Source organism: Bombina bombina, chromosome 4 (assembly GCF_027579735.1).
Source record: "Bombina bombina isolate aBomBom1 chromosome 4, aBomBom1.pri, whole genome shotgun sequence".
NCBI lineage: Eukaryota > Metazoa > Chordata > Amphibia > Anura > Bombinatoridae > Bombina > Bombina bombina.
In genome coordinates, this window is record NC_069502.1 from 794,132,324 (window position 1) to 794,144,538 (window position 12,215).

Below are 12,215 nucleotides of genomic sequence, written 5' to 3' on the forward strand. Positions count from 1 at the left end.
ATTACAGCAATTTGACGAAATGCGTAAGCAAGCCAGCCTTCTCTGTGATTGTTCATTTCCTTTTATTACATGGAATAAAAGCTAGCTACGTTTTAATTATCTACTCAATTGTGCTGTTGCTCTTTTTACTCTTTTTGATGATTGGTTTGTTTATGAAAAAATAAATACATGATAAACTATTCTAACAATACATATTTTGATGCCTTATATACAGAGGAATATAACATTTCAGAAAGACTACCTCTGTCTCAAACACAGCCCCCTACCTAGCACCTTATATACAGATCTGTAAAGAACATCTCTCTGCCTCACACACGCCCAGCACCTTAAATGGAAATACTTAATACTAGACAGAGGTTTCCCTGCAATACACACAGCCTCCTCCCTAGCACCTTTATACAGATCTATATTATGATAGAGAGGTATTCTGCCTCACACACAGTCCCCTCACCAGCACCTTAAATGGAAATATTTAATAACTAAACAGAGGTCCTCTCTATTTAACATTATACAGAGATGCTCTCTCTTCCTCGCTTACACACACAGCACCATCTCCAGCACCTTATATACGGATATCATATTATAGTGAGACTTCCTTTGCTTCACACACAGCTCACTCCCAGTACCTTATACACAGATATACAATATTATAGCGAGGTTCCCTCTTCCACCTCCCCATCACCTTATATACAGATCTATATTATTAAAGAGCAGATCTCTCTACCTCATGCAAACAGTTCCCTCCCCACTACCATATACACAGATATATAATATTATAGAAAGGTTCCCTCTGCCTTGCACACACAAAGCTCCCTCCCGATTACCTTTTACAAATATATATAACACACACAGCTTCCTACCCAGAACCTTATACAAAGATGTATAACTGTCAGGGTGCCAGGAATCAGATTGAGACGAGAAGTGCAAAAATAATCACACCTTTATTAATAGCAAAAAATAATAAAGAGTCCAAAAGTCAAATAAGCCAGAAGTCAAAACCAGAGCTGGTAGTCAGACGAGTAAGGAGTCAAAGCAAATAGTCAGACGAGCCGGAATCAGGAACAAGGAAAACAGCAGAGTCAGGAACAAACCAGGGATAAGGAACCAGGAAGGACGTCAGGCAGCCATGTAATACACAGGAAATCTCACAAACAGGTCTGAGACAACACAAAGGCAAAGCATACTGAACAGAGGCCCTTTAAATAATAAGTGATGACATCACAATTCTGAGACTGCATCTTGTCTCACATGGATGATGCACACCAGTCTGGCCATAAAAGGAAGTGCAGGAAATGAGCAGCATCCCCCACAATGCACCATAGTCAGGAAGAGAGGTGAGTAAAATGGCTGCCAGCAGCACATGGCAAACACAACAGGGAAAAAACCCTGACAATAACATTATAGAGAGGCTTCCTCTACCTCACACATGCACAATCAGCTCCCTGTCAGTACCTTATATACAGATATATACTATTATAGAGATTTTCCCTCTCACACACATATCCCCCTAGTACTATATAAAGAAATATAATAATATTATAGAGGGGTATCCTCTGCCTTACACACAATCAGCTCTCTCCCAGTACCTTATATAGAGATATATAATACACAATCAGCACCCCTCCAAGCATAGATATATAATATTAAGAGGTTCACTCTGCTTTACACACAGTCCAATACCAAGTACCTTATACAAAGCTATATACTACTACAAGCAGGCTCCCTTTTCCTTACATATACACAATCATCTCCCTCCCCAGTAACTTATATATATATATATATATATATATATATATATATATATAAACACCAAATAGCGCACTTTCACTCGCCAACAAAACTCCTCACATATACACAAACAGCTGCCTCCCAGTACCTTATAGATATATAGATAGGTTCACTCTGTCTTACACACAGCCCCCTACCCAGTACCTTATACTAAGATATATACTACTACAGAAGGGATGTACTAAAAGCAATGACAGGGGTGAATGACAAAATGGAATGCCCATAGACTTTAATGGAATGTACATTTATAAGTGCTAAGCAACAAAACTATGAGACATATCAAATTGATATTTACCAGATGTCTTCCCCAGGTACAGTATCATATTCTGAAAGTGAGATTATGTGAGTATATAGGTGCTTTTTATGGAATGAGGGTGAATGACAAAATGGAATGCCCATAGACTTGAACCCCTTAACGACCAAGGAAGTGTCAGGCACGTCCTACAAAAAAATTCAGTTAGTGACCAAGGACGTGCCTGACATGTCCTCTGTGGTTTGAAGCTCTGGAAGCGATCGTGATCGCTTCCAGGGTATTGCAGTGATGCCTCGATATTAAGGCATCACTGTAATACCTTTTTTAAGCATCCTTTTTTTAAGCACTCTGTGGCCCTCTCTGCATCGGCCTGCGATGGTGCCGATCGTTGGTGGGTGGGAGCCATTGCAGGGAGGCGGGTGGGCGGCCCATCGCTGGAGGCCTTTCCGTATCCTGTCCTTCAATTGCATGCATGTTACCGGGAGCACGCGTGGGAGGGGGGGATTGCGCGCAATTGACGAACAATTTTTTAGAAAACTGGGTACTGCGAGTACCCAAGATGGTGGCAAATAGGTAGAGGGGGAGTTAAAGAGCTGGGGTTTTTTTTTGGGGGGGGGCTAAGGGGAGATCCAAAACTGCATTATAGATTAAAAAAACCCGTAAAAGAATAATTTTAAAAAAGGCTTTTATTTTAGTACTGGCAGACTTTCTGCCAGTACTAAAGATGGTGGTGACAATTGTGAGGTGGGGGAGGGAAGAGAGCTGTTTGAGGGGGGTCAGGGGGTGGGAGGCTGATCTCTACACTAAAGCTAAAATTAACCCTACAAGCTACCTAATTAACCCTTCACTGCTGGGCATAATACAAGTGTGGTGCGCAGTGGCATTTAGAAGCCTTCTAATTACTAAAAAGCAATGCCAAAGCCATATAAGTCTGCTATTTCTGAACAAAGGGGATCCCAGTGAGGCATTTACAACCATTTGTGCCATAATTGCACAAGCTGTTTGTAAATAAGTTCAGTGAGAAACCTAAAGTTAGTGAAAAAGTTAACGATTTTTTAAATTTGATCGCATTTGGTGTTGAAATGGTGGCATGAAATATACCAAAATGGGCCTAGATCAATACTTTGGGTTGTCTACTAAAAAATCTTTATATATGTGAAGGGTTATTCAGGAATTCCTGACAGATATCAGTGTTCATATGTAACTATTGCTAATTTTAAGGAAAATATGTATTTGGAAATAGCAAAAGTGATACTTGTACTTATTGCCCTATAACTTGCAAAAAAAGCAAAGAACATGTAAACACTGGGTATTTCTAAACTCAGGACAAAATTTAGAAACTATTCAGTTATATCACTACATCACCGCTAGAGGGAGCATGGTATAAAAACTCACATCACTGAACCAAAATGTCAAACTTTTGATCCTGCCTCTTACTACAATGGACGCTTACTGATTGCTTCTGATTCCTGCAAAGATATAACAGCAGTGCGTGTTGTGATTCATTTATCTGTTTTTTCGACGCTGTGTGTAAAGGCATATTGGGTATGGTAGTTCTTTTGAGATTTTCATGTTTCCGTGTCCCGCGCAAGTGACGTCACGGCAAACCTGCTGAGACAAGGTGCTAGCGACACACTGGCAACATTGATTGGTTGTAGAATCAAAATAGTGGAAACAGCACACCAAATTTTCTTTCAGTGGGGCACGGAGCAACAGACTTGCCAAGTCTCACCAAAGTCCATGAATTTCAAGAAACTCCAGCCACCAATTTCTTTAAAAGACCTTTATTCTTTTGTCTTGGGTCCCATTGACAATACAACGTTTCAAGCCAGCATTAGGCTCTTAGTCATGTACATGACTAAGAGCCTAATGCTGGCTTGAAACGTATTATCAATGGGACCCAAGACAAAAGAATAAAGGTCTTTAAAAGAAATTGGTGGCTGGAGTTTCTTGAAATTCATGAACATTGATTGGTTGTCCAGCCATAACTTCCTGAAGACAGATACCAATCATATAATGCAGTAACGCCTAGTTCCTGTGTATTATATGATTGGTCCATAGTCCGTTTGATTCACCCACCTAAATTTAACTTGTGCCATCGAGCCGACTTATTGGGAGGCCCTGTGGCGGATGCGGGTTACGGGGGGGGGGACTGATGAGAGTTATAGGGGGTTGCTGGGGCTTATGTAGGTGAAAGAGGGGGCGCTGGAGCTCATGTGGGTTTACAGGGGGTGCTCATGTGGGTTTACAGGGGGTGCTCATGTGGGTTTACAGGGAGCACTGGGGCTTATGTGGGTTACAGGGGATGCTGATGAGGGTTACAGGGGGGCACTCCGGGATATGTGGGTTACAGGGGTGCTGATGAGGATTATAGGGGGCACTGGTGCTTATGTGAGTTACAGGGGTGTTGATGAGGGTTATAGGGGGCACATGTAGGTTACAGGGGTGGTGATTAATGTTATAGGGGGCACTGGGGCTTATGTAGGTTAGAATGGGTGCTTATAATGGTTACAGGGGCACAGGCTTATGTGGGTTACAGGGGTGCTGATGAGGGTTATATGGGAGCAATGGGGCTTATGTGGGCTACAGGGGTGATGATGAGGGTTATAGAAGGCACTGGGGCTTATGTAGGTTACAGGGGGTGCTTATGTGGGTTACAGGGGTGCTGATGAGGGTTATAGGGGGCACTGGGGCTTATGTAGGTTACAGGGGGTGCTTATGTGGGTTACAGGGGTGCTGATGAGGGTTACAGGGGGCACTGGGGCTTATGTGGGTTACAGGGGTGCTGATGAGGGTTATAGGGTGCACTGGGGCTTATGTAGGTTACAAGGGGTGCTGATGAGGGTTATAGGGGGGCACTGTGGCTTATGTGGGTTACAGGGGATGCTTACGTTGGTTACAGGGGTGCTTATGAGGGTTATAAGTGGCACTGGGGCTTATGTAGGTTACAAGGGGTGCTTATGAGGGTTACAGGGGTGCTTATGAGGGTTACAGGGGTGCTTATGAGGGTTACAGGGGTGCTTATGAGGGTTACAGGGGGCACTGGGGTGTATGTAGGTTACAGGGGGTGCTGATGAGGGTTATAGAAGGGCACTGGGGCTTATGTAGGTTACAGAGGGGGTGCTTATGTGGGTAACAGGGGTGCTGATGAAAGTTATAAGAGGGCACTAAAAAGCAATACCAAAGCCATATAAGTCTGCTATTTCTGAACAAAGGGAATCCCAGAGAAGCATTTACAACCATTTATGCCATCATTGCACAAGCTGTTTGTAAATAATTTCAGTAAGAAACCTAAAGTTAGTGAAAAAGTTTGTGAAAAGTTTTAAAAAAAAAAATTTGATCGCATTTGGCATTGAAATGGTGGCATGAAATATACCAAAATGGGCCTAGATCAATACTTTGGGTTGTCTACTAAAAAAGTGTTTTATATATGTGAAGGGTTATTCAGGAATGCCTGACAGATATCAGTGTTCCAATGTAATTATCGCTAATTATGAGGGAAAAAAATGGTTTGGAAATAGCAAAGTGCTACTTCTACTTATTGCCCTATAACTTGCAAAGAACATGTGAACATTGGGTATTTCTAAACTCAGGAAAATATTTAGAAACTATTTAGCATGCGTGTTTTTTTGGGGTTGTAGTTTTGTAACTGATATTGGGGGTCAAAGTTATAAAACGTGTGGGGGTTTTTTTTCAATTTTTTCATCATAATTTTATAAAAAAAGAATTATAGTAAATTATAAGATATGATGAAAATAATGGTATCTTTAGAAAGTCAATTTAATGGCAAGAAAAAACGGTATATAATATGTGTGGGTACAGTAAATGAGTAAGAGGAAAATTACAGCTAAACACAAACACCGCAGAAATGTAAAAATAGCCCTGGTCCCAAACGGTCAGAAAATTGAAAAGTGCTCTGGTCACTAAGGGGTTAAAGAGACATGAAACCCAATTTTTTTTTTATTTCGTGATTCAGATAGAAAATACAATTTTAAACAACTTTTTAATTTACTTCTATTATCTAATTTGTTTAATTCTCTTGGTATCATTTGTTGGAGGAGCGGCCATGCACTAATGGTTTCTAACTGAACACATGTGTTAGCCAATGACAATCAATCAATATATATATATATATATATATATATATATATATATATATATATATCCACCAATCAGCAGCTAGAACCTAGGTTCTCTGCTGCTCCTGAGCTTGCCTAGATAAACCTTTCAGCAAAGGACCACAAGAGAAGGAAACAAATTAAATAATATAAGTAAATTGGAAAGTTGTTTAAAAGTGTATGCTCCGTCTAAATCATGAAAGAAAAATGTTGAGTTTCATGTCCATTTAATGGGATTAAATTTAAAAGTGCTATAGCAACAAAAATATGAGACATATCAAACAGTTACCAGATATGTTCGCCAGCTACAGTAGTATATTCTGGAAGTGAGATTATAACAGATTATAGTTGCTTTCTGAGGAATGACAAGGGTGAATTACAAGACTTTAATTGGATTAAATTTAAAAGTGCTTTAGCAACAAAACTGAGACATGTTAACTAGATATTTAGCAGCTATGTTCCCCAAGCAAAGTAGCATATTCTGAAAGTTAGATTATGTGGGATTATGGGGCCTAGTTATCAACGTGTCTACTTTTCCTGCCTTCGCCGGCCCAATACGCCCGCCTAAGCTCGCCTCACATCGCCGCCGCGGACCTGCAAAAATTCGCCTAAGTTATCAAAAAAGCTGTCAAAAAGCCGCGCACCAAGTACGGGGCGATGAGCAGCGGACTGTGAGAGTTATCACTCATCCGATCTCGCTGCTCTTCGGCTTTTTGACAGCTTTCTTGCTAGCCTGTCACTAAGCACTCACACTAAACTACACTGTTCTACCCCCTATACCGGCGCCCCCGGAGCCCCCCGCAACTAAATAAAGTTACTAACCCCTAAACCGCCACTCCTAGACCCCGCCGCAACTCTTATAAATGTATTAACCCCTAAACCGCCGCTCCCGGACACCGCTGCCACCTACATTATACCTAGTAACCCCTATCCTGCCCCCCCTATACCGTCGCCCTCTATAATAAAGTTATTAACCCCTATCCTGCTGATCCCGCACCACGCCGCAACTAAATAGTTTAACCCCTAAACCGCCGCTCCCTGAACCCGCCGCAACCTATATTAAATTTATTAACCCCTATCCTGCCCCCCACTACACCGCCGCCACTGTAATAAAATTATTAACCCCTAAACCTAAGTCTAACACTAACCCTAACACCCCCCTAACTTAAATATTAATTAAATAAATCTAAATAATATTTCTATTATGAACTAAATTAATCCTATTTAAAACTAAATACTTACCTTTAAAATAAACCCTAATATAGCTACAATATAAATAATAATTATATTGTAGCTATCTTAGGATTTATTTTTATTTTACAGGCATCTTTCAATTTATTTTAACTAGGTACAATAGCTATTAAATAGTTAATAACTATTTAATAGCTTACCTAGCTAAAATAAAGAGAAATGTACCTGTAAAATAAAAACTAACCTAAGTTACAATTACACCTAACACTACACTATACTTTAATAAATTATTCCTATTTAAAACTAAATACTTTCCTGTAAAATAAACCCTAAGATAGCTGCAATGTAATTAATAATTACATTGTAGCTATTTTAGGAATTATATTTATTTTACAGGCAACTTTGTATTTATTTTAGCTAGTTAGAATAGTTATTAAATAGTTATTAACTATTTAATAACTACCTAGCTAAAAGAAATACAAAATTACCTGTAAAATAAATCCTAACCTAAGTTACAATTAAACCTAACACTACACTATCATTAAATAAATTAACTGCAAATAACTACAATTACATAAACTAAAGTACAAAAAAAAAAGCTAAGTTACAAAAAATAAAAAAATAGGTTACAAACATTTTAAAAATATTACACCAATTTTAAGCTACTTACACCTAATCTAAGCCCCCTAATAAAATAAACCCCCCCAAAATAAAAAAAATGCCCTACCCTATTCTAAATTAAAAAAGTTCAAAGCTCTTTTACCTTACCAGCACTTAAAAGGGCCTTTTGTGGGGGCATGCCCCAAAGAATTCAGCTCTTTTGCCTGTAAAAGAAAAATACAACCCCCCCCCCCAACATTAAAACCCACCACCCACATACCCCTAATCTAACCCAAACCCCCCTTAAAATAACCTAACACTAATCCCCTGAAGATCATCCTACCTTGAGTCGTCTTCACTCAGCCGAGCAGCGATGGAACCAAAGAGGAGACCCGGAGCGGCAGAAGTTATCCTCCAAGCGGCGCTGAAGAAATCTTCCATCCGATGAAGTGATCCTCCAAGCGGCGCTGAAGAAGCCTTCTATCCGGGCGATGTCATCTTCCAAGCGGGGTCTTCAATCTTCATCCCGCCGACGCGGAACATCCTTCTTTACCGACGGACTACCGACGAATGCAGGCTCCTTTAAGGGACGTCATCCAAGATGGTGTCCCTTCAATTCCGATTGGCTGATAGGATTCTATCAGCCAATCGGAATTAAGGTAGGAATAGTTATTAAATAGTTATTAAATTCTATTGGCTGTTCCGATCAGCCAATAGAATGCGAGCTCAATCTGATTGGTTGATTGGATCAGCCAATCGGATTGAACTTGAATCTGATTGGCTGATTCCATCAGCCAATCAGATTTTTCCTACCTTAATTCCGATTGGCTGATAGAATCCTATCAGCCAATCGGAATTGAAGGGACACCATCTTGGATGACGTCCCTTAAAGGAGCCTGCATTCGTTGGTAGTCCGTCGGTAAAGAAGGATGTTCCGCGTCGGCGGGATGAAGATTGAAGACCCCGCTTGGAAGATGACATCGCCCAGATAGAAGGCTTCTTCAGCGCCACTTGGAAGATGACATCGCCCGGATGGAAGAATTCTTCAGCGCCGCTTGGAGGATCACTTCATCGGATGGAAGATTTCTTCAGCGCCGCTTGGAGAATAACTTCTGCCGCTCCGGGTCTCCTCTTTGGTTCCATCGCTGCTCGGCTGAGTGAAGACTCCTCAAGGTAGGATGATCTTCAGGGGATTAGTGTTAGGTTATTTTAAGGGGAGTTTGGGTTAGATTAGGGGTATGTGGGTGGTGGGTTTTAATGTTGGGGGGGTTGTATTTTTCTTTTACAGGCAAAAGAGCTGAATTCTTTGGGGCATGCCCCCACAAAAGGCCCTTTTAAGTGCTGGTAAGGTAAAAGAGCTTTGAACTTTTTTAATTTAGAATAGGGTAGGGCATTTTTTTATTTTGGGGGGGTTTATTTTATTAGGGGGCTTAGATTAGGTGTAAGTAGCTTAAAATTGGTGTAATATTTTTAAAATGTTTAACTTATTTTTTTTATTTTTTGTAACTTAGCTTTTTTTTGTACTTTAGTTAGTTTATGTAATTGTATTTAATTGTAGTTATTTGTAGTTAATTTATTTAATGATAGTGCAGTGTTAGGTTTAATTGTAACTTAGTTTAGGAATTATTTTACAGGTAATTTTGTATTTCTTTTAGCTAGGTAGTTATTAAATAGTTAATAACTATTTAATAGCTATTGTACCTAGTTAAAATAAATTGAAAGATGCCTGTAAAATAAAAATAAATCCTAAGATAGCTACAATATAATTATTATTTATATTGTAGCTATATTGGGGTTTATTTTACAGGTAAATATTTAGTTTTAAATAGGATTAATTTAGTTCATAATAGAAATATTATTTAGATGTATTTAATTAATATTTAAGTTAGGGGGGTGTTACGGTTAGTGTTAGACTTAGGTTTAGGGGTTAATAAATTTATTACAGTGGCGGCGGTGCAGTGGGGGGCAGGATAGGGGTTAATAAATTTATTATAGGTGGCGACGGTGTAGGGGGGGCAGATTAGGGGTTAATAAATTTAATATAGGTTGCGGCAGGGTCAGGGAGCGGTGGTTTAGGGGTTAAACTATTTATTTAGTTGCGGCGAGGTGCGGGATCGGCAGGATAGGGGTTAATAACTTTATTACAGAGGGCGGCGGTATAGGGGGGGCAGGATAGGGGTTACTAGGTATAATGTAGGTGGCGGTGGGCTCCGGGAGCGGCGGTTTGGGGGTTAATACATATATTATAGTTGCGGTGGGCTCCGGGAGCGGCGGTTTAGAGGTTAATACATATATTATAGTTGCGGTGGGCTCCGGGAGCGGCGGTTTAGGGGTTAATATGTATAGAGTAGCTTGCGGTGGGCTCCGGGAGCGGCGGTTTAGGGGTTAATATGTATAGAGTAGCTTGCGGTGAACTCCGGGAGCGGCGGTTTAGGGGGTAATAACTTTATTTAGTTGCGGCAGTGTAGGGGGGGTCAGATTAGGGGTGTTTAGACTCGGGGTACATGTTAGGTGCAGACGTTTCCCATTGGAATCAATGGGATATCTGGCAACAGCGAACTTGTACTTTCGCTATGCTCAGACTCCCATTGATTCCTATGGGATCCGCCGCCTCCAGGGTGGCGGTTTGAAAACCAGGTACGCTGGGCCGTAAAAGTGCCGAGTGTACCTGCTAGTTTTTTGATAACTAGCAAAAGTAGTCAGATTGTGCCGCACTTGTGTGCGGAACATCTGGAGTGACGTAAGAATCGATCTGTGTCGGACTGAGTCCGGCGGATTGAAGTTTACATCACAAAATTCTACTTTTGCCGGTCTCTAGCCTTTAATAACTAAGGCGAATCAGCCTCGCCACAAATACGCTGCGGAATTCCAGCGTATTTGAGGTTGACGGCTTGATAACTAGGCCCCAAAATCTGGAAACGTCACCCCTCAGCCAAACAGAGTTCTGACATGGGCTACCTTAGCAGATCAGTGCAGCAAACGTTGCAATCAAATAAAGGAGCTTTCAGAATTAATTATTTTATACTTCATGAATGAAAGTCCCATTTATGTGTTCCAATGTAAATCCTAGCTTTACCATCACTTTAAGAATCCTTGAAAATATATCACCGAAAAATGTGTCACGCATAGCCCCAAAGTACAGATTTTGAAAGTGAGATTATGTGAAATAGCTGTTTTCTATGGAATGACATTTACTATAGGTTTTGTGTCTGTATACCTTTTATTTTCTCTCATATTAAAGTCTATGGGCATTCTATTTTGTCATTCACCCTTGTCATTCCACAGGAAAAAGCTACAATCCCATGTATACTCAGTTGGAATATACCACTGTACTTGGGGAAGATATCTAGTAAATATCTATTTGATATGTTTCATAATTGTGTTGCTATAGTACTTTTAACTTATCCCATTAAAGTCTATGAGCATTCCATAGTGTCATTCACCCTTGTCATTCCTTTTGGTACTGTACATACCCTCCCCAATACCTTATATACAGTTATTTAATATTATAGAGATGTTCCCTCAGACTCACACACACAGCCACCATCCCAGCACCTTAATTATATAGTCATTTAATAATAGAGAGATGATGCTTCTGCCCTCTCCCTAGTACCTTATATTTACAGAATATATGGCATTATAAATAAATTGACCCTGACTCACGCACAGAAATTCCCTCTGAGTATCACAAACAGGACCCTCCCAGTACCTTATTAACTGATATATTTTATAGAGATGTTCCATCTGGCTCACTCATACACAGCTCAAGCTTATGTACAAGACATACTTCAGAGGTTCCCTCTGCCTGATATACATTGCTTTCTCGTAATGATTTACTATGCAGAACAAAATAAATGTATCTTTATAGCCCTGTATATAAAATAAAACTACACATAAGGTTACTCACACATTATTATATGGCTACGTTACTGACCTGGTTAGTAACACATCTTATAGCGAGCGCAAACTACCCGGAATCAGGGAGATCAAAGGAAATTAACCCTCAACATGGCTGCCGTGACGTCAATAACACGAGACAAGGAAACGTGAATGATCACGAAAGAACTACAATACCCATCATGCATTTACATAAAGTGTGGACAAAAAAAGATATATAATCACAACTGTTGTGATTTTTTTGCAGAAATTAGACGCAATAAAACTCCAGCATGGTTCCCGGTGACCTTAGCAACAAATGTCCCGTAGGAGAAAGAGACGGGATCTCGAGTTTGATAGTATTTTTCATTCCGTAATTGTGTTTGTAT

The 12,215-nt window shown here is 40.2% G+C and overlaps 1 protein-coding gene across 1 annotated transcript in view; it reads right to left on the reverse strand.

The window, feature by feature from the left end:
• Window positions 1–11,967, reverse strand: part of LOC128656996 (gastrula zinc finger protein XlCGF26.1) — a 134,311-nt gene extending 122,344 nt beyond the window's left edge. Inside the window, exon 1 of the mRNA XM_053711209.1 lies at window positions 11,885–11,967. The gene's annotated coding sequence lies outside the window, so the exon portion shown is untranslated. The remainder of the gene's footprint in view (window positions 1–11,884) is intronic.
• Between the last annotated feature and the right edge of the window lie 248 nt (window positions 11,968–12,215).